Genomic DNA, 26819 nt, shown 5'->3' with positions numbered 1-26819 from the left:
TTGGACATTAACTCGGCTCATCTGGATGCCCTCACAGAGAGACACTGTGGAGCGCAAGCAAGCCTGCGCTTCTCAGTGTCTGCGGGATGACAGGCTGGATGGCAGCGTTCTGCTGCGGTCCAGCCTGTCATCTCGATGTAGCAGAGCTGAAGCTGTCATGGGAACCATGGAAAGGTAAGGATGATGTTGCTTTATTATTTCTTTTATTTCAGGAGATCGTTGGCTTCAGCTGGAATGGGCGTGATGGTAAGTATGGTTTAATTTAGAACAATAAAGAATTGTGTGTTTATTTCAATTAAAGGACTTTTTTCTGGGTGTTGTGTTTTTTTTAAATACTTTACTAGAAATTCATGGTGGTCATGTCTAATATTGGCGTGACCCCATGAATTTCGGGCTTAGGGCCAGCTGATAATGCCAAGCTGGCCCTAACCCATTTATTACCCAGTGAGCCACCGAATCAGGGCCCTGGATGAGTTGGGTACAGCGCCAGAAGATGGCGCTTCTATGAACGCGCCATTTTCCGGGGTGGCTGCGGACTGCAATTTGCAGCGGGGGTGGCCCAGAAAGCTTGGGCCTCCCTGCACTGCGAATTCCAGCCCCCAGCTGCCTAGTTATACCTGGCTGGACACAAAAACAGGGCGAAGCCCCACGTCAATTTTCTTTAAATTATTTCATGAAATAATTAAGAAAAAAAGGGCTTCCCTATATTGTTGTGTCCGGCCAGGTACAAATAGGCAGCTGGTGGTTGGGGGCAGCCCGTTCCTGCCTGCTGCACCTGAATGGACACAAATATAGTGCGAAGCACCACGTCAATTTTTTTTTAATTATTTCATGAATTTCCTGAAATAATTTAAAAAAATTGAAGTGGGGCTTCACACTATATTTGTGTCCAGCCAGGTACAGCAGGCAGGAACGGGCTGCCCCCAACCACCAGCTGCCTATTTGTACCTGGCCGGACACAACAATATAGAGAAGGCCTTTTTTTCTTAATTATTTCATGAATTTCATGAAATAATTAAAAAAAATTGAAGTGGGGCTTCGCACTATATTTGTGTCCAGCCAGGTACAGCAGGCAGGAACGGGCTGCCCCCAACCACCAGCTGACTATTTGTACCTGGCCGGACACAACAATATAGGGAAGGCCTTTTTTTCTTAATTATTTCATGAATTTCATGAAATAATTAAAAAAAAAATACGTGGGCCTTCGCCTATTTTTGTGTCCAGCCAGGTACAACTAGGCAGCTGGGGGCTGGAATCTGCAGTGCAGGGAGGCCCAAGCTTTCTGGGCCCCCCCCGCTGCAAATTGCAGTCCGCAGCCACCCCGGAAAATGGCACGTTCATAGAAGCGCCATCTTCTGGCGCTGTACCCAACTCATCCAGGGCCCTGGTGCGGTGGCTCACTGGGTAATAAAGGGGTTAGGGCCAGCTTGGTATTATCAGCTGGCCCCAAGCCCAAAATTCATGGGGTCACGCCAGTATTAGACATGACCGCCATGAATTTCTAGTAAAGTATTTAAAAAAAACACAACACCGAAGCGCATGTCCAATGAACTCAGCTCACCTCATGCACCTCACTGACAGCGTGGGAAAATTCTCCTGCACTCAGCGCTTCAGCGTGAAAATTTTCCCACGCTGTCAGTGACGTGCATGAGGTGAGCCGAGTTCATTGGACATGACCTCGGCTCATCTGGATGCCGTCACAGCAAGACAGTGAGGAGCGCAAGCATGCCTGCGCTTCTCAGTGTCCGCGGGATGACAGGCTGGATGGCAGCGTTCTGCTGCGGTCCAGCCAGTCATCTCGATGTAGCAGAGCTGGAGCTGTCCTGGGAACCATGGAAAGGTAAGGATGATGTTGGTTTATTATTTTATTTTTATTGCAGGAGATCGTTGGCTTCAGCTGGAATGGGTGTGATGGTAAGTATGGTTTAATTTAGAACAATAAAGAATTGTGTGTTTATTTCAGTTAAAGGACTTTATTCTGGGTGTTGTGTTTTTTTTAACTTTGACTATGGGGTTAGTAATGGAGGTGTCTTATAGACGCCTCTCCATTACTAACCTGGGCTTGATGTCAGCTGGCATTATAAGCTGACATCAACCCCAGCCCTATTACCCCACTGCCACCGCTACAGGGCAGTGGGAAGAGCGAGGCTAAGTGCCAGAATTGGCGCATCCTATGGATGCGCCATTTCTGGGGCGGCTGACGGCTGGTGTTTCTAGCCTGGGAGGGGAAACCTGCAAAAGACAAAAGACAAAAGACAAAAATATATCTCATACCCTACCATCATTATATATAAATGTAAAGCAAAGTTGCATAATAAATATAGGGTACTTAGTGAACTATTTTTGATCAAAAAAAGTATACAAGCCGTCCCACCAGCGGCAAGGTGACCCTAAATTGGGACGGTACCTATACTGCCTATATTAAAAACCTTACTGTATATCAAAGTTGAAGCAATGCATATAAAAGGGTAGACAAATAGGACCGGGTCCCAACTCCAGACCACCCAGGCCCGTGGTAAGCTACATATATACCAGTCAGCTCAACAAAAGGGAATGCCACACCCTTAAATTGCACAGAATGCAAACAAGATAAAAAACCAAGCAATGTGAACTGAGGTCTAAGATGGTAGACATGCAAGAATTAGGAGCATGTTCACACTAGCAAAAAGAAGCAAAACCTGCAAAAGACAAAAGACAAAAGACAAAAATATATCTTATACCCTACCATCATTATATATAAATGTAAAGCAAAGTTGCATAATAAATATAGGGTACTTAGTGAACTATTTTTGATCAAAAAAAGTATACAAGCCGTCCCACCAGCGGCAAGGTGACCCTAAATTGGGACGGTACCTATACTGCCTATATTAAAAACCTTACTGTATATCAAAGTTGAAGCAATGCATATAAAAGGGTAGACATATAGGACCGGGTCCCAACTCCAGACCACCCAGGCCCGTGGAAAGCTACATATATACCAGTCAGCTCAACAAAAGGGAATGCCACACCCTTAAATTGCACAGAATGCAAACAAGATAAAAAACCAAGCAATGTGAACTGAGGTCTAAGATGGTAGACATGCAAGAATTAGGAGCATGTTCACACTAGCAAAAAGAAGCAAAACCTGCAAAAGACAAAAGACAAAAGACAAAAATATATCTCATACCCTACCATCATTATATATAAATGTAAAGCAAAGTTGCATAATAAATATAGGGTACTTAGTGAACTATTTTTGATCAAAAAAAGTATACAAGCCGTCCCACCAGCGGCAAGGTGACCCTAAATTGGGACGGTACCTATACTGCCTATATTAAAAACCTTACTGTATATCAAAGTTGAAGCAATGCATATAAAAGGGTAGACAAATAGGACCGGGTCCCAACTCCAGACCACCCAGGCCCGTGGTAAGCTACATATATACCAGTCAGCTCAACAAAAGGGAATGCCACACCCTTAAATTGCACAGAATGCAAACAAGATAAAAAACCAAGCAATGTGAACTGAGGTCTAAGATGGTAGACATGCAAGAATTAGGAGCATGTTCACACTAGCAAAAAGAAGCAAAACCTGCAAAAGACAAAAGACAAAAATATATCTCATACCCTACCATCATTATATATAAATGTAAAGCAAAGTTGCATAATAAATATAGGGTACTTAGTGAACTATTTTTGATCAAAAAAAGTATACAAGCCGTCCCACCAGCGGCAAGGTGACCCTAAATTGGGACGGTACCTATACTGCCTATATTAAAAACCTTACTGTATATCAAAGTTGAAGCAATGCATATAAAAGGGTAGACAAATAGGACCGGGTCCCAACTCCAGACCACCCAGGCCCGTGGTAAGCTACATATATACCAGTCAGCTCAACAAAAGGGAATGCCACACCCTTAAATTGCACAGAATGCAAACAAGATAAAAAACCAAGCAATGTGAACTGAGGTCTAAGATGGTAGACATGCAAGAATTAGGAGCATGTTCACACTAGCAAAAAGAAGCAAAACCTGCAAAAGACAAAAGACAAAAGACAAAAATATATCTCATACCCTACCATCATTATATATAAATGTAAAGCAAAGTTGCATAATAAATATAGGGTACTTAGTGAACTATTTTTGATCAAAAAAAGTATACAAGCCGTCCCACCAGCGGCAAGGTGACCCTAAATTGGGACGGTACCTATACTGCCTATATTAAAAACCTTACTGTATATCAAAGTTGAAGCAATGCATATAAAAGGGTAGACAAATAGGACCGGGTCCCAACTCCAGACCACCCAGGCCCGTGGTAAGCTACATATATACCAGTCAGCTCAACAAAAGGGAATGCCACACCCTTAAATTGCACAGAATGCAAACAAGATAAAAAACCAAGCAATGTGAACTGAGGTCTAAGATGGTAGACATGCAAGAATTAGGAGCATGTTCACACTAGCAAAAAGAAGCAAAACCTGCAAAAGACAAAAGACAAAAGACAAAAATATATCTCATACCCTACCATCATTATATATAAATGTAAAGCAAAGTTGCATAATAAATATAGGGTACTTAGTGAACTATTTTTGATCAAAAAAAGTATACAAGCCGTCCCACCAGCGGCAAGGTGACCCTAAATTGGGACGGTACCTATACTGCCTATATTAAAAACCTTACTGTATATCAAAGTTGAAGCAATGCATATAAAAGGGTAGACAAATAGGACCGGGTCCCAACTCCAGACCACCCAGGCCCGTGGTAAGCTACATATATACCAGTCAGCTCAACAAAAGGGAATGCCACACCCTTAAATTGCACAGAATGCAAACAAGATAAAAAACCAAGCAATGTGAACTGAGGTCTAAGATGGTAGACATGCAAGAATTAGGAGCATGTTCACACTAGCAAAAAGAAGCAAAACCTGCAAAAGACAAAAGACAAAAGACAAAAATATATCTCATACCCTACCATCATTATATATAAATGTAAAGCAAAGTTGCATAATAAATATAGGGTACTTAGTGAACTATTTTTGATCAAAAAAAGTATACAAGCCGTCCCACCAGCGGCAAGGTGACCCTAAATTGGGACGGTACCTATACTGCCTATATTAAAAACCTTACTGTATATCAAAGTTGAAGCAATGCATATAAAAGGGTAGACAAATAGGACCGGGTCCCAACTCCAGACCACCCAGGCCCGTGGTAAGCTACATATATACCAGTCAGCTCAACAAAAGGGAATGCCACACCCTTAAATTGCACAGAATGCAAACAAGATAAAAAACCAAGCAATGTGAACTGAGGTCTAAGATGGTAGACATGCAAGAATTAGGAGCATGTTCACACTAGCAAAAAGAAGCAAAACCTGCAAAAGACAAAAGACAAAAGACAAAAATATATCTCATACCCTACCATCATTATATATAAATGTAAAGCAAAGTTGCATAATAAATATAGGGTACTTAGTGAACTATTTTTGATCAAAAAAAGTATACAAGCCGTCCCACCAGCGGCAAGGTGACCCTAAATTGGGACGGTACCTATACTGCCTATATTAAAAACCTTACTGTATATCAAAGTTGAAGCAATGCATATAAAAGGGTAGACAAATAGGACCGGGTCCCAACTCCAGACCACCCAGGCCCGTGGTAAGCTACATATATACCAGTCAGCTCAACAAAAGGGAATGCCACACCCTTAAATTGCACAGAATGCAAACAAGATAAAAAGGCATTCCCTTTTGTTGAGCTGACTGGTATATATGTAGCTTACCACGGGCCTGGGTGGTCTGGAGTTGGGACCCGGTCCTATTTGTCTACCCTGTTATATGCATTGCTTCAACTTTGATATACAGTAAGGTTTTTAATATAGGCAGTATAGGTACCGTCCCAATTTAGGGTCACCTTGCCGCTGGTGGGACGGCTTGTATACTTTTTTTGATCAAAAATAGTTCACTAAGTACCCTATATTTATTATGCAACTTTGCTTTACATTTATATATAATGATGGTAGGGTATGAGATATATTTTTGTCTTTTGTCTTTTGTCTTTTGCAGGTTTTGCTTCTTTTTGCTAGTGTGAACATGCTCCTAATTCTTGCATGTCTACCATCTTAGACCTCAATTCACATTGCTTGGTTTTTTTTTTTTTTTTTTTTATCTTGTTTGCATTCTGTGCAATTTAAGGGTGTGGCATTCCCTTTTGTTGAGCTGACTGGTATATATGTAGCTTACCACGGGCCTGGGTGGTCTGGAGTTGGGACCCGGTCCTATTTGTCTACCCTTTTATATGCATTGCTTCAACTTTGATATACAGTAAGGTTTTTAATATAGGCAGTATAGGTACCGTCCCAATTTAGGGTCACCTTGCCGCTGGTGGGACGGCTTGTATACTTTTTTTGATCAAAAATAGTTCACTAAGTACCCTATATTTATTATGCAACTTTGCTTTACATTTATATATAATGATGGTAGGGTATGAGAAATATTTTTGTCTTTTGTCTTTTGCAGGTTTTGCTTCTTTTTGCTAGTGTGAACATGCTCCTAATTCTTGCATGTCTACCATCTTAGACCTCAGTTCACATTGCTTGGTTTTTTATCTTGTTTGCATTCTGTGCAATTTAAGGGTGTGGCATTCCCTTTTGTTGAGCTAACTGGTATATATGTAGCTTACCACGGGCCTGGGTGGTCTGGAGTTGGGACCCGGTCCTATTTGTCTACCCTTTTATATGCATTGCTTCAACTTTGATATACAGTAAGGTTTTTAATATAGGCAGTATAGGTAACGTCCCAATTTAGGGTCACCTTGCCGCTGGTGGGACGGCTTGTATACTTTTTTTGATCAAAAATAGTTCACTAAGTACCCTATATTTATTATGCAACTTTGCTTTACATTTATATATAATGATGGTAGGGTATGAGATATATTTTTGTCTTTTGTCTTTTGCAGGTTTTGCTTCTTTTTGCTAGTGTGAACATGCTCCTAATTCTTGCATGTCTACCATCTTAGACCTCAGTTCACATTGCTTGGTTTTTTAGCCTGGGAGGGGGCCAATATTCATGGCACCCTTCCTGAGCTATTAATATCAGCCCCCAGCTGTCTGCCTAGCCTTTGCTAGCTATTAAAATAGGGGGGACCCCACGTCATTTTTTTGGGGGGGTCCCCCATTTTAATAGCTAGTAAAGGCTAAGTATTCAGCTGGGGGCTGATATTAGTAGACTGGGAAGCTCCGTGGGTATTACCCCCTTCCGAGGCTTCAAACATCTGCCCCAGCCGTCTGCTTAACCTCCGCTAGAGCCTAAAATTATGGGGGATCCCACGCCAATTTTTATTTTAATAAATCCTTTATTTTAACACTAAATGACAAGTACAGTAACCAACACTGTCACTGTACTTATTATAAATGTGACTGACATGTTTCTATCTATCTAATCTATGTGTGATTCTCTATCTTTCTGTTCTAAATTGTCGGGTACCGCTGCTGAATTGCCGGCCGGCTTTTTTAAAGAGACAGTGCATGAAAACACTATTATTTTTTTAAATAAATCTTTTACACTAAATGACAAGTACAGTAAGCAACACTGTCACTGTACTTATTATATATGTGACTGACATGTTTCTATCTATCTAATCTATGTGTGAAGCTCTATTCTTTCTGTTCTAAATTGTCGGGTACAGATGCTGAATTGCCGGCCGGCTTTTTTAAAGAGACGGTGCATGAAAACACTAATATTTTTTTTAATAAATCCTTTACACTAAATGACAAGTGCAGTAACCAACACTGTCACTGTGCTTCTTATATGTGTGACTGACATGTTTCTATCTATCTAATCTATGTGTGATGCTCTATTCCTTCTTGTCTAAATTGTCGGGTACCGGTGTATGCCGCTGCTGAATTTGCCGGCTGGCTTTTTTAAAGAGAGTGTCTTCTGAGCAGTTTGTCAGCTTTTGGACACCTTTGCAGGTGTTTTCTATGTGTTTCTATGTGTTTTTGTTTGGCTGCCATTGGTTTTAACGGTGTTCGACGGTGATCTAAGGTGTTCGACGAACAGTTAGACGAACAGTTCCTCGAACATCCCGGTGTTCGACGAACCGAACCGAACCCGAACACTACGGGGGTGGCTCAACACTATTAAGGACATAATTGGCTCTGTCTTTAAGGGGTTAAAAGCATGATGTGGTAGTAAATGTAATATATTGATTCACAGACCATACATTATATAAAATGTTACTTTTATTGGTTGTAATTAAAATATTTTGAAAATTATCATGTTCCACACAAACACATATATATATATATATATATATACATATATACATATATATATATATATATATATATATATAGATAGATAGATAGATAGATAGATAGATAGATAGATATACATATATAGATATACATATACATATACAAATAACTGGTCCAAATCTCTTATTTCGTCATACAGATCCGTTGTGGGGAAACAATGGCCCTACCATTGACCTATTCTCACCCCTACCTAACCGTGGAGGTTGGCACTCTAATAACGTAATTGGCTCCCTCGACCAACAATGGCTAGCCCTAATAGGCCCTATAATGCCCTGTAAAACTTGACAAAGAGATTCTACAACACTGCAACATATAAACTTCAATCAACGTTAGGAGAAAGACAAAAAGCTAAATTTTCCAGCTTTACAACCTCAGTTGAATTATCATAAATCCCGTATGACCCAACTGGATTAGCACAAAAGATGTCAATGACAATGATTATAATAAAATTTACCACTATATAGGTCAATGGCCCAGGGGATTGACCAGGCAGTGACCAATTTCATATGACCCCGTCAGAATAGCAGTATAGGAAACACAATGTATATCTTTTTTTTTTACTTTAAATATTTTTATTGGTTATAACAATATTGATATGAAAACAAAACATTTCAATTACATTAAATAATAACAATAATAAGTTGATGGTTGTTAATATTAAGTAATTGTTAAACATTAGAATGTAAGTATGATCAGCTTGATGAGGTATTAATTTATGTGTGTGCTAGAGAAATGTAAAGAAGAAAGGATGGCAGAAAGAAAAAGCATGGGAAGCGAAAGGAGTGGGGGGGGGGGCAAAAGAAAAAAACACGATTTATTGAAACCAACACTTCAGAGAAGACCACATCTACCACAAAATTCTATTTTAAGTATTGTTTTCTGACATCCAGATTGCCAGGTCATTCCCCTCTCTGAATAATATCCAACATGTCCATTGAGGATAAAAACCTTTGAGGCGATTGTTATTATACGCAATAATGTTTTCCATTTTCATAGTATTGTTAGCCTTATCCACTCATTCACCCAAAGCGGGACACACAATATATATTTTATATATAATGGTCCAGATATATCTTATACGTAAAGCAACATAAAGTGGAAGGAAGGCACCCCCATTAGAGAAGGTACCAAATAAATTATAATGCATATAGTATATGTTATAGTCTCAACGCATTTCCCATAAATAGGTTCATCGGGAGAACATATTAAACAGGGATAGTTTAAACATATATCAAACTGAGATACTTAAGGTAGCTTCAGATAATAAAGTGCTGCAGTGCATAAATAAGGTCATATAGCAGGCCAAAAGGGTAATGTCCATCAGATGCTGCAGACCAGGGGAATGGTGCCAGTCTGTCAGCATATATGCTGATATATCTCTACACATAAAGAAGCTTAAAAGAAAAAATGTTTAAAGTTACAATATAATGGTGCAAAAACAATTCCCATGACCACATTTTTTTAGTAACCATTTTTTCATAAATGTAGCCAGTATTAACATAGATATGTTTGGTTTTCCCATAATCAATGCAACTCATACAATGAAATTAAAGGGAACCTGTCAGCAGAAATAACACTATTGACCTGCAGACATGCGGTTAATCAGCAGGTTAATAGCATTATTATGCTGCTCGGCACCTTCACGCACCCGAATGCAGCGGGGAGAAAGTGAACATTATTCTCCCCGCCAGCATTCTGTTTCAGTCACAGGGGGTGGTGCGGGTTCAATCACCACTCTGAGTATACAGAGCGGCTGCTGTATAGCTACAGCAGCCGCAATGTATTCTCAGAGCGGTGACTGAAACCGAATGCTGGCAACTCGGTAAACAGTTTCTGGGAGGCTGCTGTGGGTGCTGTCCAAAAAGTTGATCGTCGACAGATTAAGAACCTGCAGATTCCTTGGATGGGACTTATTTCTGTTATTGGAAAGAAGGGCAGATATATTGGTCACTGTTATTTTTTAAGTTTCACAAATGTATTTTTCTAAATTTTGAGCGGTTTGGTTATTATTCTCACTTTAACAGAGGAGAATAAACAATTGAGTTGGAAAAAATCTACATATTTCATTTAGTAGCATAAAAATTCTGCAAACTAATAGTTGCCCAATAATTTTTCACAAATATATATATATTTTGATTAGAAATGCAAAACCTCACTTTTACTTTCTTAAAGTGCACCTGTCTGCAGGATTGTGCTCAGTAAACCACATACACTGCTAGGTGGGCGCCGTTACATTGATTATTATGATACCTTTGTTAATGAAATCCATGCTGTGGTTCTTTTTTAATCTTTATTTTCATTCCTGAGATAATGGCGTCGCAAGCCGCACATGTGCAGTAGCATATGTTGGCAACCGAGAGATGCTACTGCACAAGCGCGGACTGCGGCGGCATATTGCTGCAGGCAAATTTCTTTTTCTTCTTACAAAATGGCGCCACTAGCGACGCTTGCACAGTAGCATCTATCGGCAAACAAGAGATGCTACTGTGCATGCACAGGCAGCGGGGCCATTTTGCTACATGTAAATTTCTATATTTCTACCACAATTACACAGGCAGTATTTAAGATAGGAGGCAGGTCACTGAAGGCACAGTGACCTGTCAGAAGGCATACAGTGGAATACATAAGTAGAGCACCAGATAAAGCCCCTCCCCACAGGCCTGCCCTGAAGCACGAGCACCTCATTATCTCAAGAAAGAAAACAAAGATTAAAAAAGAATCACAGCATGGATTTCATCAACAAAGGTATCATAATGATCAATGTAACGGCGCCCACCTAAGAGTGTATGTGGTTTACTGAGCAAAATCCTGCTGACAGGTGCGCTTTAAACATCAGGTTTCAGGTTTTTAAAGCTCATTCACTGGCAGCCCTGCAGTTGCTAAATAATAAAATGAATAATCAAAAATACAAATTGCCGTTTAATTGTGTACATAGTCTATGTGTGTATTTCTTATCTTTGTGTGCATACCCAGATGGGAAATGATGGGGCTTGACATGATGGGGGTACACATGTTATGCACAGGGGAGTTTCACTGTTAATCTCAAATGACTGTGTTGGGAATTAAAAATATATATATATATATATATATATATATATATATATATATATATATTAGAATAAAGTATGGCTTTTGCACAGGGATTCTCCAGGTTGCATCCCCAGAGTAGTTTCTTATTGCCTTTTCCTCTGACAGCTTTCATGTGGCATTCTTAGGCAATGATTATAAAAAGAACTACTTAGGAAGCAAAGTTGGATAACAGTATTTTTCCCTATGAGTTGTGAGCTGTATGTCATGAATATGGCTTTATAGTAGGAACCTTGACATAAGTAAAAAACAGAAAATTACCATGTATAGAATCGTGATGGTGGTGGTAGTAGGTTGTGCAACTGAGCTCCAATCATGAAGAAGCCTTAAGAACTTAAACAAAAGTCTCTTTACTGATGATAATGGGGCAAATTATTATTTACAAACAGTAGGGAATTGATGTACCGGGTTACACTCACGTTGAAGATTGCTGTGTACCTGCAGACAGGCAGATCTCTGTAAACACTTGTTTCATTAAATCAGAATATTTATTCCTCAGTGCTTTGCTTTGCTTCTCCCCTGAGGTAATTTTTCCTCCTAAAGGTGCGATAGGAATCTAGTGGTGCAGCAGTCAGGTGGAGTAGGTAACTCCTTCACCTACAAAATGGCTTCCTCTTCTCAAAATGTCTGACCACCAACTCCTACTTCAATTCTTAACTACCTCACAGGATTTAGCTCCTCCCACTCTCATGTGACTCTTACAACTGCAGTCGTTGGCTAACTGCCCAGAGGCGTTTGTTCCAGAAGTTTCTGCATACTAGACAGAGCTGGTTCACATGATCAAGTCTATGAGTGGAAGATTAACCCTTTTTGTGCTGCCTGTCAGCAGGTCTCACAATGTACAGTTTACACAAAAAAAATCACAGCATTTATATGGAACACATTATACATCCAGTTCTCATAGAAATGGCCACTTTGTGGGATACCACAGAGAGAGGAGGTGGTGAGCCATCCCTATCACCTATAGTCAATGATGCATCATATGTTATCTCATTAACATTGCAATGACAATTGACCGCTAAAAGTGATCTCTACAGAAAAAGAAGAGGTACATTTTTTTAAAAAGCTTAATTGGTGTAAAAAAATTGAATTTTTCTCTAAAACATTCCCGCTCAAAATAAAAAAAAACTTACTATACAAAATGTGTTCAACAATAAGTCAATACTGCTGATAGCAGAACTTTTGATAGTCGCATTTTTCCGGCTTTGCCGAATTTTCCCAGGAGATTTGATTCACGCTGAATAAATTGAAGTGAATCTCAATAATGGAAAGCTTGTAATACACAAGGGGAAGAGAAGAGAGAAGGAGAACCCAGCTGACCGTAAGAGCTTCCCCACTATAGGAGAGGACATGAAACGACCCCGCTGGCCATAAGAACTTATATATTACAGAAGATAGAGAAAACCCCCTACAAGAGAGAGAGAGAAAAAGAATAGATAGAGCACCCTGATAACTATAAAAGCTTACACTCTACAGCAGAGAGAAGACCCTGCTGACCATAAGAGCTTACACTCTACAGCAGAGAGAAGACCCTGCTGACCATAAGAGCTTACACTCTGCAGCAGAGAGAAGACCCTGCTGACCATGAGAGCTTACACTCTACAGCAGAGAGAAGACCCTGCTGACCATAAGAGCTTACTGTCACGGGTGTGTCGCCACGAAGATCGTCACGATTACACAGCCTGACTTCTCGCAGCTGACTTTTTGGTGCTTTGTGTTTTCGGCAGTGAGGGAGTTAATTCTCTCTCTCTCTGTGCTAGACGAGGTCCAGCCTCGCCCAGCTGCAATCAATGCTGCTGTAGTGAGACTCCTTCAAATGCCTGCTGGTCTGTTTGGGAAGTGTCGGTGAAAGCATTTCATACAGACTAACAGAGCGGATCGTGGTATTTGGAGTTTCTGAGATAAGTGTATTTGGAGTGTTTTTTCCCTTCCTCGCTTTATCATTTATCTCCTTTCCCATTGGTGTTCCCTCTGTTGTAGTTGTGTAGTTTTTGTATGCAAGGTGGTTTTAGTTTTTCCCTTGTACTGTCTCGTTCGTCTAAGTACTGTGTGTGGGCATATTATTACTTGTCCTCTTTTGTTGTGATCGGGGTCCTTCTCAGGACTAGATTACTTAGGTGCAGGGATCCTCAGGAGGTAGGGGTTACGCTGCGGCCTGGACCTCTGTACCTTTAACAGTACCTCCAGGTTGAGGGATTAGTCAGGGCCCCAGCTTAGGGTCAGCTTAGGCCCCCTACCTCCAGTATACAGAGACAGCGTGACACTTACATTCTACAGTAGATAGAGACTTACCGAGTGACTTTGAATATGTAAAACAACAATACCGTTCAAACTGTGCTCTGCTGAGAACCCCTAATCTGTGATTTCCCAGGTACTGACCAGCACAGTGCAAGATTTGATATTCTGATAGATGTCTTAGCTGCAGGGTGTGATAGGGAAACCTGTGTGGCAATGCAAAAACATGTTAGCCTGCTCTGTGGTACTTCAGCAGTGTGGGAAATGGTGATGGGCAAGATTTTATTTTTTTGTGAGCAGCAAATCAAATCTCAACGTATTTGAATTCGCATGAAATCGCAAAATATCAGGAAATTTGACTTGAGCTTGATTCTCCGCCAATCTATCTGCTCATCTCAAGCTGAAAGACTAGCAGTATTAAATTAAACACCCAGAATGTAAACTGGCAGTATGGCATTAATAAATGTCTTACCCATAATTATTTTAAAATTAAATGCATACACCTTACAACTAGTTAATGAGGTTTTTTATTCAATAAAAAAAATTTAAACTGTGAGAATGGTGTTAAAAAAATATAATTGATACCCACTTCACCAATCCTCTTTTCATGCTCCTGGGGTTAACGCCTGTTTCTACTTTCTTGTCCCCTTTTAACAAAAAATAAATGACTGCTGAATAAGGATGAGTAAATTTATTGTATATCTAGGGATGTAATTTAAAGTTTCACAAAATTCACGTATTCTAGCAAAGCAGATTTTTTTGGAAATTCAGTCAGCCACCAATTTTCTGGATTCATTCTAGCTTGGAAGGGGCTATAACAGAATAGAAAATCATTCTCACACAGCCCCTCACCAGTCCCAAACTCTGCAGCTCTCCACCAATCTTCTATTGATTTCCTCGGCCCTCGCTCCAATCAGATTTTTAAGATTTGCCTAAAATTGGTCAGGAAATTTGATTTGGATTGAATTTATTAGATGCAAATTGAATGGGCCACGATTTCCCAAGAACACAGTGCATATTCTCTTGTCATCACATGATATATGCCGCCCATGTGATTACGTAGGGTGTTGTACATCAACACGTAGGGAGTCACGTTGACACTTAGCCAGTGTCAGGAAAACCGGTGAAGAGTAAATAAGAAACCGTAGCCTGAGCACAATTGGGGTCCAGTGAGGACCATCATGAAGCTGTGGTGGCATGGACAGGTGAGAGGCTAGGTGGCTGAATTTTTATTGTTTTTAACCCATCTTTTATTGTACTTTGGGTCATTCTAACATCTTATATGGCTTAATTAAAAGCAAACTGGTCTCATTAACTTATTAATTTCCTGGATGATTTTCCTGGACGATTTAAATGTATCTGCCATATTTGGATTTTCGCAGATTCGCTCATCTTTACTGCTCAAGCTCTCATTGGTCATGGATGTGACTCATTTCAGGGAGTAATTGGTTAAGCAGTCATTTTTTGTATGTCGAAAGGGACCAGGAATTAAAGACTAACAGAGATTCAGTAACAATTGGAATGGAATCACTAGGATATTGGTGTGGTCGATATCACTTCTTTTGTTTTTCCTTTTCCTATGCACTTCTAACCCTAACACACATATTAACTGTGGGAAAAACTAAGCTTAGTGAAACAGTTTGTCTACTTTATAGCTGGAATTTAAAAAGTTCTTGTCTTGAACTTGTCTTCTACAATGGTCTTTAAAGAAATGAGTATAATATATTGATATAAAAATTGATTGATACACAATAGTGTAATGTCACGTTTTAGAGGTGATGGTTTGTTTCATTAGCTTTATAATATTATTCAGACAAATTCTACTCTGATTTCAAGCTTTTCTCGTTGAATTTGCTCCAGCGTTTACACATTCCATTTTCCATTTAAAAGTTCAAAATTTGCATTTCATTTGTTCAGCAGTAGTCTATGGCTTGACACACTGTATTTTATAAACCATCATGCTTTCGATTTTACAAACAATTGTAATGGTGTACAAATGTTCTCACTACTCAAGAACTAACATTAAAAAATAGAGTGCTGACCCTCTAAAAAATAATCTATGTGAATTGCGGCAGAGGATGATAGAAAGACCAGTTTATGAAAAGCTTTTTTCTCTACGGTGCTTAACCCCTTTATAGCCCAGGGCATACTAATACGTACCTGCTCCCTGGGCTTTAAGAGCCAGGTATGTATTAGTATGCCATGTTGAATTCGCCCGCACACAGGCTGTACGGGAGCGATCGTCGCCGGGTGTCAGCTGATTGTCACAGCGGACACCTGGTGCTATGTGCTGGGAGTGGTCCCGCACATTAATCCCCGCAATGCTGTGATCGAAGTCGATCGCAGCATTGCAGAGGTAAGCACGACACTCACCTCCTCCCCTGGCGTCCCACTCTGTCTGAGGCCGGGTTCCGTGGATGTCATTGTGACCCGGATGTCGTGATGACAACATACGGGTCACCAGACAGTAGGAATATACTTTGATCATGCACAGTGCATGACTAAAGTATCTTCTGCATCTGCAGCGCTGACAGCCTGTATAGCACAGGGATGGTGCTCCATCCTTATGCTATATAGGTGATCAGAGTAAAAAAAAGTGAAAGTCCCAAAGTGGGACAAAGTATAAAAGTAAAAAAAAGTTAAAAAATGAAAAAAAATAAGAATTTTTTTTTTGTAAAAATATAAAACAAAATCAAAAAATGAATCCACCAAAAGTAAAAATATAATGTACCCATCAATAAATATTATTATGAAAAAAAACAAAACCATAAAAGTACACATATTTGGTATCGCCGAGTCTGGAACGACCTGATCTATAAAACTGCCCCACTAGTTAACCCCTTTAGTGAACACGGTAAAAAATAAAAATAAAAAACTAAGCAAAAAACGATGCTTCATCATCATACTGTCTAACAAAAAATGGAATAAAACGCGATCAAAAAGACAAATATAAATTAAAATGGTACTGCTGAAAACGTCATCTTGTCCTGCAAAAAACAAGCTGCCATGCAGCTCCATCAGCCGAAAAATAAAAAAGTTATAGCTCTCAGAATAAAGCGATGCAAAAAAATGTTCTTTCTATAAAAGAGCTTTTATTGTGTAACTACCTTATAAATTTTACCACACGCGGAAGAGCATACATTTTTAAAAAAAAAAAAAAATTCCTGAATTGTTGGTTTTTGTTTATTCTGCCTCCCAAAAATCAGAATAGAAAGCGATCAAGAGATCAAAAAACATCACGTGCCTGAAAATAGTACCAATAAAAACGTCAACTTATCCCACAAAAAATATGACTCTGTCGGCCAAAGTATGGAAAAATTATAGCTCTCAAAATATGGCGATGCAAAAACTAGATTTTGCAAAAAAATGCGTCTTTTAGTGTGTGACAGCTGTCAATCATAAAAACCCGATATGATTCTGGTATCACTGTAATCGCACGGACCCAAAGAATAAAGTCATCTAATCACTTATACCGCACGAGGAACGTCGTAAAAAATAAACTCTAGCGTTAGGGTTAGGGTTGTGCTAGGGTTAGGATTGTGCTACGGTTGGGATTTTTTTCAAAAGTAAAAAAAAAAAAAAAAAAGATGACGATATGGTGACTAGTGTTGAGTGCAAGTGCTTGCTACTTGAGTTTGCATCGGGTGCTTGGGTATTCACTAAATATCGCGGGTGCTTGAGTGACATGCTCGAGCCTCTGCCCCATATTCTTCACGGCCTAAAAAACCTTGCGGGGATTGCATGACATGCACCAGCGATCGCCTTATGGGTTTTTTTGGTGTCTAATAACCGTGAAACATGCGGACGGGGATTCGAGCATGTCACTCAAGCATGCGCGATACATGGTGCATAACAGAGTACCCGATGCAAACTCAAGTAGCTAGCACTTACGCTCAAGACTAATGACAACTTATTCAATATGATGACCTAATGTTATCAAATTCTGTGTCGTACCTCTGGGTTCAAAATGCTCACTATACCCCTTGATAAAATCCATGAGGGATCTAGTTTTCAAAATGTGGTCACTTGTTGGGGGCTTCCACTATTTAGGCACATCAGGAACTCTCCAAACGCTCTCGATTCCAGCCAATTTTGAGTTCAAAAAGTCACACAGTGCTCCTTCCCTTCTGAACACTGCCATGCGCCCAAACACTGTATTTTCTCCACATATGGAGTATTGGCGTACTCAGGAGAATTTGCACAAAAGTTTTTGGGGTCCATTTTCTCCTCTTACCCTTATGAAAATAAAAAAATTGGGGTTAAAACTTCATTTTTGTGGAAAAAGTTTGATTTTTTATTTTCACGGCTCCATGTTATAAACTTCTGTAAAGCACTTGGGGGTTCAAGGTGCTCACCACACATCTAGAGATGTTCCCTGAGGGGTCTAGTTTCCTAAACGGTGTCACTTGTGGGGGTTTTCCACTGTTTAGGCACATCAGGGGCTCCCCAAACGCAAAATGGCATCCGCTAATTATTCAAGCAAATTTTACATTCAAAAAGTCAAATGGCGCTCCTTCCCTTCCGAACCCTGCCGTGTGCCCAAACAGTGGTTTTTCCCCACATATGGGGTATCTGCGTTCTCGGGGGAAATTGCACAACAAATTTTTTCCTGTTACCCCTGCGAAAATAAAAAAAAATGTGAAAAAAGTTCAATGTTAATTTTTTTTCTTACATATTGCAAAAATTCATGTGAAGCACCTGAAGGGTTAATAAACTTCTTGAATGTGGTTTTGAGCACCTTGAGGGGTGCAGTTTTTCAGGGTCACTTTTGGGTATCAAAGTGACTTCAAATGTGATGTGGTCCCTAAAAAATGGTTTTGTAAATTTTGTTGGAAAAATGAGAAATTGCTGGTCAATTTTAACCCTTATAGCTCCCTAATAAAAAAAAATGTTGGTTCCAAAATTGTGCTGATGTAAAGTAGACATGTGGAAAATGTTATTTATTAACTATTTTGTGTGACATATCTCTCTGATTTAAGGACATAAAAATTCAAATTTTGAAAATTTCAAAATTTTCTAAATTTTTGCCAAATTTCCATTTTTTTCACAAATAAACGCATGTGATATCAAAGAAATTTTACTACAATCATGAAGTACAATATGTCATGAAAAAACAATCTCAGAATCAGGGGGATCCGTTGAAGCATTCCAGAGTAATTACCTCATAAAGTGACAGTAGTCAGAATTGTAAAAATTGGCCTGGTCATTAACGTGCAAACCACCTTGGGTAGTAAAGGGGTTAAACATGAAAATCTAATGACAGATGGCATGTTCTGTGATACCATAAATTTTCCAATACTTTTCACCTGCTTTAACCCTACTGTACAAGAAGCAACCTCAAAAACTGTGGCAGACAAATCACTATTTCCAGCATGATGTATGCCCCAGTGCTCTTAAATTATAGGGGTTATCCAGGACTATAGAAGAGAATCATTCATAATATTTAAAGTTGCCATAATAACATGGTCTGCTTCACAAGACTGGCACATAACAAACATGGTGCCAATATTCTAATAAAGGTCAAAGGGAAAGTGAAGCTAAAAACTAGGATTGCAAGTTTAATCTTGATTGCGGACAAAATATTTGAAAAAAAGAGATGCTATTCTGGAGTCACTCACTGATAAAAGAACAACTCATAGGCCAGTATCAATGTGGTTTGTGATGGGATCAGACTTGTCAAGCTAATCTGAACATTTTCAAAGAGGAGGTACTGTAAGTTCCAAACTTGACCAGATTAATATCATAGATGTTTGCTATCTCGACTTTTCAATGGCGTTTGATACTGTAAAAGCTTAGTACATAAGATGAGAACAATGAGACTAGGGAAAAATATGTGTAATTTGGTAACAACTGGCTCTGTGATATGAAATTGATATAGATAGTTGTTATTAATGTAACACACTTTGATTGCATCACTGTTAACAGTGGAGTAACCCAGGGGTCAGAATTGGGCTCTCTTCTTTTTAATATATTTATATTATATATAATATATTTTAATATATTAATTATTGACCATCTGGAGAACATGCAGAGTAGAATTTCAATATTAAAAAGTGATACTATTATCTGTAAAGCAAGTAACACAGAGCTGGACATTGTGCTACTGCTGTAACTCACCAAAACAATCTCATTAACATTGTGCCTACATATTAATAAAGAATAAAACAGCATTTTTTTGGCGGATTAGGATTTTGTAACAGTTTTAATAATATAACCAGTAGTTTGTTAGATTAAATTATGAAGCACACGGCACAATGCATAATGCTACCGTCGGACTCCTTGTGAGCAAGTAATCCTCCTTTGCTGCTCAAAAACATAATACTGAATTGATGCTGTGACTTAATTTTAATTACACACAAATTAAAAAGGAGGGTGTGACACTTCATCCTGCAGGAAGAGGAGGAAATTTGGGTGAAGGCAGCACATAAAGGCACTGGGCATATATCAGGATGGGAGATAGGACACTGATTGGTCCAAAAAGGAAGGGCTGCACCTATTCACTAAGCAGAGCAATGGAAAAAACCTGTAAACAGCTTAAAATGGAACTGCCATACTGTGAGAGGGGAACAGCAGTCAGATGACCTCTCACTATTCTTTCAGTGCCCACCAAGAAAGGCCTGGGATGTCTCCTTTTTTCAGAGAGTAAATGGTACGTGCTATGTTCAGAAACCTGCCCCCAAAGAAGTGAAAAAAATATTACCAGGCTGCTTGTCTTACTAAATTAGGAAAAAATTATATGGGGAAATTTCTACTGTGGCTGACACAGATACCTGACTTGAACCTAATAGAAAATGGTTATATTTGAGAAAGGTGACTGCAGCACACACTCGAAAGAATATTAGTGACCTGGACGCCCATCATTGTCCTTAAGTAATGGGCTGTGATTCCTCACAACATTGCTAGAAGCTGGAATCTGGCTGTACATCAGGTTTGCAGCAGGTAATAGCAGCAAAAAGATGTGCTAATAAGCACTAAATATGCTTGTCATGATAAGGTAGAATAATTCTGACACTGAAGTAGTCTATAAAAGTGCCATTTTGTGCATAATTTGGAGAAAACATTTGAGATTTCAGTTATTGTGAGCTATTTAAATTGCTATTACTTGATTGATTTATTGAAAACAGCAAAAATTTTGCACATTTTGTTAAACCTGTTTTGCCATTTGGTTGAAGGATTTTGATTGCATCTGAGGTAAAAGAATATGTAAATATAGATGTAATGTGTACATTTAGAGGTAATATGTAGTCTTCAACATTGAAATGGCAACACCACGAAGGAATTATGAAAAGGATCGATACACATTTTAACGATATGCAAATTATGAAAAATTGTAAACAGAATTGTTAAGACATCTCGATTTATTCAGTATTGAGTATAAACTCCTTGCATAGAAATACATGCACTTGCATGCTTTTTCAGGCTATCAATAAGGTTATTTATTGTTGCCTGAGGAATGTTCTGCCATGCTGAATGCACTTGGGCATGCAAATCATCAAGATCCACTGCTGGCAGCTCACTTTGTAATTGCCAACCAATGCACAGATGTGTTTGATAGGAGACAAATCCAAAAATGCTGCGTGGTAGCACTTTTCGGCACGTAGACTGCTCACAGTAGTATGAGCAACATGCATATCGCAGGTGTTGTATTGTAAAAACTGCACCTCAGTTGCTTTGGAGAAATGACTCTACCTATGATTCCATGACCAAATTATTATTATTATTATTATTTATTTATATAGCGCCAATGATTCCATGGTGCTGTACATGAGGAGGGGTTTCATACCAAATACAGATATCACTTACAGTAAACAAACTAACAATGATAGATTGGTACAGAGGGAAGAGGACCCTGCCTTTGCGGGCTTACATTCTACAGGAACGGGGAAGGAGACAGTAGGATGGGGGGATTGCAGTAGCTCTGGTGTTGCTAAGGTAGCAGCAAGCAAGGTCATGGCAGGCTGTAAGTTTGTTTGAAGAAATGGGTTTTCAGGTTCGTTCTGAAGGATCCAAATGTGGCGGATAATCGGACGTGTTGAGGGACAGAATTCCATAGGATGGGGAATATTCGGGAGAAATCTTGGAGGCGATTGGGTGAGAAACAAATAAGTGTGGATGAGAAAAGGAGGTCTTGGGAGGACCAGAGATTACATAAGGGAATGTATCGGGAGATTAATTCAGAGATGTACGGAGGAGAGAGGTTATGGATGGCTTTGTAGGTCAGTGTTATTAGTTTGAACTGGATACGCTGGGCAATTGGGAATCAGTGAAGGGATTTACAAAGGGGGGTATCAGAGGAGTAGCGAGGCGAGAGATGAACCAGTCCCCCAGCAGAGTTAAGGATGGACTGGAGGGGTGCGAGAATGTTAGCAGGTAGGCCACAGTGGAGGATGTTGCAGTAGTTGAGGCAGGAGATGATAAGCACATGCACAAGCAGTTTAGTAGATTGGGGGTTGAGGAAAGGACGGATTCTGGAAATATTTTTGAGCTGGAGGCTGCAGGAGGTGGCAAGAGCTTGGATGTGGGGTTTGAAGGCCAGGGCCGAGTCAAGGGTTACTCCGAGGCAGTGGATTGTGGGTACAGGGGAAAGTGTGATATCATTTATTGTGATAGAAAGATCAGGTGGGGAAGATATGCGAGATGGGGGAAAGATGATGAGTTCAGATTTGTCCACATTGAGCTTGTGGAAGCGGGAGGAGAAGAAGGAGGATATGGCTGCTAGACATGCTGGGATTCTGGAAAGCAGAGAGGTGACGTCTGGGCCAGAGAGGTAGATCCGGGTGTCATCAGATGGTACAGGAAGCCATGGGATTTTATGAGCTGTTCTAGGCCAAGGGTATAGATTGAGAAGAGTAGAGGTCCTAGGACAGAGCCTTGAGGGACTCCAAGAGAGAGGGGGTGGGATGAGGAGGTAGTATGGGAGTGGGAGATGCTAAATGTGTGGTTAGAAAGGTATGAGTAGATCCAAGATAGGGCAAAGTTTTTGACGCCAAAGGAAGAGAGGATCTGTAATAGGAGTCAGTAGTCAACTGTGTCGAAAGCAGAGGACAGGTCAAGAAGAAGGAGTACAGAGAATTGTCTGTTAGCTTTGGCTGTAAGTAAGTTACTGGTGATTTTGGTAAAGGCAGTTTCGGTGGAATGGTGAGGGTGGAAGTCGGATTGTCGGTTGTCGAAGAGAGAGTTAGATGAGAAGTGAGAAGAAAGTTCCGCATGAATGTGTTGCTCAAGGAGTTTGGAGGCAAATGGGAGCAGCAATATGGGGCGGTTGCTGGACAAGGCACTTGGGTCAAGGGATGGCTTTTTGAGGATGGGTGTGATTGTGGCCTGTTTGAAGGCAGCGGGGAAGGTACCAGAAGTTAGTGATAGGTTGAAGAGATGGATTAGGGATGGGATGAGTGTGGGGGTGAGGTTGGGGAGGAGGTGGAATGGGATGGGGTCGAGTGCACAAGTGGTGAGGTGTGATTTGGAGAGGAGACGAGTAAGGTCTCTTTCCGTGATGTTGGGAAGGGAAGTTATGGGGGAAAGGCAATGGTCTGGAAAACAAAGGTGTTGTGTTGGTTGTACAGTAAAGACTTTCCTTGTTTGGTCAATCTTGTTTTTGAAATGTGTGGCAAACTCCTCAGAAAAGATGACGGAGGTCAGAAGGGGCAGTGGAGGGTGGAGGAGAGAGTAAAAAGTGTTAAATAGCTGTTTGGGGTTGTATGATAGGGAAGATATGAGGGTTGTGAAGTAGGCCTGGTTAGCAGAGGTGAGGGCTGATTTGAATGCGAGTGTTGCTTGTTTGAATGCAGTGAAGTCATCTTGAGAATATGTTTTCTTCCAACGCCGCTCCACAACCCTGGACGTTAGTCGAAGCTGTTTAGTGAGGTTGTTGTGCCAGGGTTGCCTTTTGACTCGTCGCGCTCTGCCATGCACAAGAGGGGCGACCGAGTCAAAAGCTGATGCGAGAGTGGCATTGTAGAAACCAGTGGCGCTGTCTCTGTCATGGAGTGAACATATGGATGTCAGTGGTAGAATAAAGTCAGAGTGTGTGGGTGTCTAGATGTGGAAGGTTTCTGTGGGGGTGTGCTAGTTGCTGGACATGGGTGACAGGTGAGGAGGACAGGGATGAGAAGGTGAGTAGATGGTGGTCAGATAGCTGTAGGGGGGAGGTTGTGAGGTTAGATAGGGAGCAGAGTTGGGTGAAGATGAGGTCTAGTGTTTGTCCATATGTGGGGGTGGATGAGAAGGACCACTGAGTAAGTTCAAAGGATGAAGTAAGAGACAGGAGTTTGGATGCTGTTGAGTGGCGAGTGTCAGTGTGGATGTTGAAATCACCCATGATGATTGTGGGAATGTCAGAAGAGAGAAAGTAAAGAAGCCAGGTGGAGAATTGGTCAATAAAGGCAGTGACGGGGCCTGGAGGTCAGTATATGTCAGCCAATTGGAAGTTGGAGGGAGAGTAGATGCGGCCAGAGTGGACTTCAAAAAAAGGGAGACTAAGGGAGGGTAGAGGTGGGGTAGGGCTAAAGGTGCAGTTGTTAGAAAGGAGAAGTACCCCTCCACCATGTCTGTTACCAGCGAGGATTGTGGGTGAAGTGCAAGCCACCGTAAAACAGCACAGCAGGGGAGGCAGTGTCGGAGGGTATCAGCCACGTCTCTGTGATGCCCAGGAAGGAGAGATTGAGAGAGGTAAAGAGGTCGTGGACAAAATGGAGCTTGTTGCAGACAGAGCTGGCATTCCAGAGTGCTCCACAGAGAATGGAGCAGGGGGGTGGACATCCGGGGCACGGGTTTGAATATACATGAATATAATGCTGAGCTGTTAGTGTGCCTGGAATGAAGACTAAATGGTTTTGGCTACAGTTAGTGTTGAGCGATACCTTCCGATATCGGGAAATATCGGATCGGATTGGATCGGACCGATACCCAAAAAATATCGGATATCGCCGATTCCGATACCGGAAACCAATGCAAGTCAATTGTACACTAATATCGGAATGCCATCCCAGCGTGAGAGAATTCTCCTAATTGTTTAAAAGCCTGCGGGCGGTAAAAAGCCGGCAGGCGGTAAAAAGCCGCCGGCTTTTAAACAATCACACAGCCCCATACTGCTTCCACGCAGCCTCTCACCTCAATCCTCCGCTCCCCTCGCCACCTCACATCCCGATCGTAAGTTAGGACCGGGCGGGGAGCGCAGCACCAGGGAGCGGGGAGCGAAGGACCCGGGCGGGGAAGCCGGCAATGAAAAGACTTCATCGCCGGCTTTCCCGTTCTGTGCTGCGCTCTCCCGCCGGTTATTTCAAATGAACAGCTGAGGTATCAGGTGATGCTGATCAGCTGTTCATTTGAAGTAGCCGTGGTGCCCTCAGAGGGTTCATGTGAGTTCATGCTTCACTGCATTGCATGAACTCACATGAGCTTTCCCACGGCCGCACAGGTCAGCCTCACCTCCCAGACCATCAGACCCATCATGATTGTTGTGTGGCCGGTGTCTGTGCGATGTCTGCGGGTGTGTGCGGGTGTGTGCGCGATGTCTGCGGGTGTCTGCGTGCAGGCAGAAATAGGCCGATGTGACACTACTACTCCCATCGGCCTATGTCTGTCCCCCGTCCACTCGTGCCAGCAGGATTAGCTCGATGGGAGCAGTAGTTCCCATCAGCCTGATCCTGCTATTTAAACTGCCCCATATGTTATTTTTGCCCCTATATATCTTTTATTCTTTTAGGCCCCCATATATATTTTTTGTTTTTGGTCCCCAATAAATTTTAAATACATATCATTGGTGGCCAGTGGTTACCTAAAATAAATTAGTTTATACATTACCTGTCCCCGCCGATCGCCACCTAAAATAAAGTAAAAAATAAAAAACTACACCTATACTTACCTAGACACCTAATTCCCCAAAGTCATTGATCTCCTGTAATAAAATATAAAATAATAAACCACAGCCTTATCCTTACCCCTCCGTAGTAGTCCACGAGTGTCCCACGATGATCTCCAGTTTAGAGCAGCCACATAGAATGTGACCGCTCTGAACCGCTGCCGCCGCCAGAGTGACGAGGCCATAAAGCAGCCCCGTCATTGCATAAGCGGGTTCGCCGGAGTTCAGGCAGCGCTGCTCCGGTTAGCTCCTTTACGGCCCTGCTGTACCGTGAGAAATTCCCACGGTACAGCAGTGCCGTAAAGGAGGTCTTCGGAGCTGCGCTGACTGAATGCACTCCGGTGACCCCTTCCCTATATTGTTGTGTCCGTCCAGGTACAAATAGGCAGCTGGGAGTTGGGGGCAGCCCGTTCCTGGATGCTGTACCTGCTGGCATACAAAAATATGGCAAAGCCCACGTCAAATTTTTTGGGAAAAATTAATTTAAAAATAAATAATAAATTAGGGACTGCATCTTTATTAACCTCTCAAGTGTCATTTAGTGTTAAAATAAAGGATTTATTAAAAAAAAAATTGGCGTGGGATTCCCCATAATTTTAGTCTCTAGTGGAGGTTAAGGAGACGGCTGGGGCAGATGTTTGAAGCCTGGGAAGGGGGTAATACCCACGGAGCTTCCCAGGCTACTAATATCAGCCCCCAGCTGAATAACCAACCTTTTACTAGATATTAAAATGGGGGACCCCCCCAAAAAATGACGTGGGGTGCCCCCTATTTTAATAGCTAGCAAAGGCTAGGCAGACAGCTGGGGGCAGATATTAATAGCCCAGGAAGGGTGCCATGAATATTGGCCCCCTCCCAGGCTAGAAACACCAGCCGTCAGCCACCCCAGAAATGGCACATCCATTGGATGCGCCAATTCTATCACTTAGCCTCGCTCTTCCACGCTGCCCTGGTGCGGTGGCAGGGGGTAATAGTGGTGGGGTTCATGTCAGCGCCAGCTGCCATGAAGCCCAGGTTAGTAATGATGGGCGTCTATAAGACTCCCCCATTACTAACCGACAAAGTGTTAAAAAGAAAAAAACACACTACACCCAGAAAAAAATAATTTATTTGAAATAAAACACACCATTGTATTTAATTCTTAGTTTACTAAAAAAAAATAGTTACCTGTCCACATTCCTGCGCTGATCTCCCATGCACAGCTGTCACATCTGGAGATGGTGACAGCTGTGCATGGCTGCTGTAAGCTCACGCTGCCGGGAACACGTACGCTCCCGGCAGCGGGAGCCCCTGACTGGGGTCACCGGAGTGCATTCAGTCAGCGCAGCTCCGGAGACCTCCTTTACGG

The sequence above is a fragment of the Phyllobates terribilis genome, unplaced genomic scaffold (genome assembly GCF_046119375.1).
Source record: "Phyllobates terribilis strain yellow unplaced genomic scaffold, ASM4611937v1 Scaffold_4__5_contigs__length_816908805, whole genome shotgun sequence".
Classification (NCBI taxonomy): Eukaryota; Metazoa; Chordata; class Amphibia; order Anura; family Dendrobatidae; genus Phyllobates; species Phyllobates terribilis.
The sequence above is the reverse complement of the archived record's forward strand: the minus strand, read 5'-3'. Positions refer to the sequence as shown.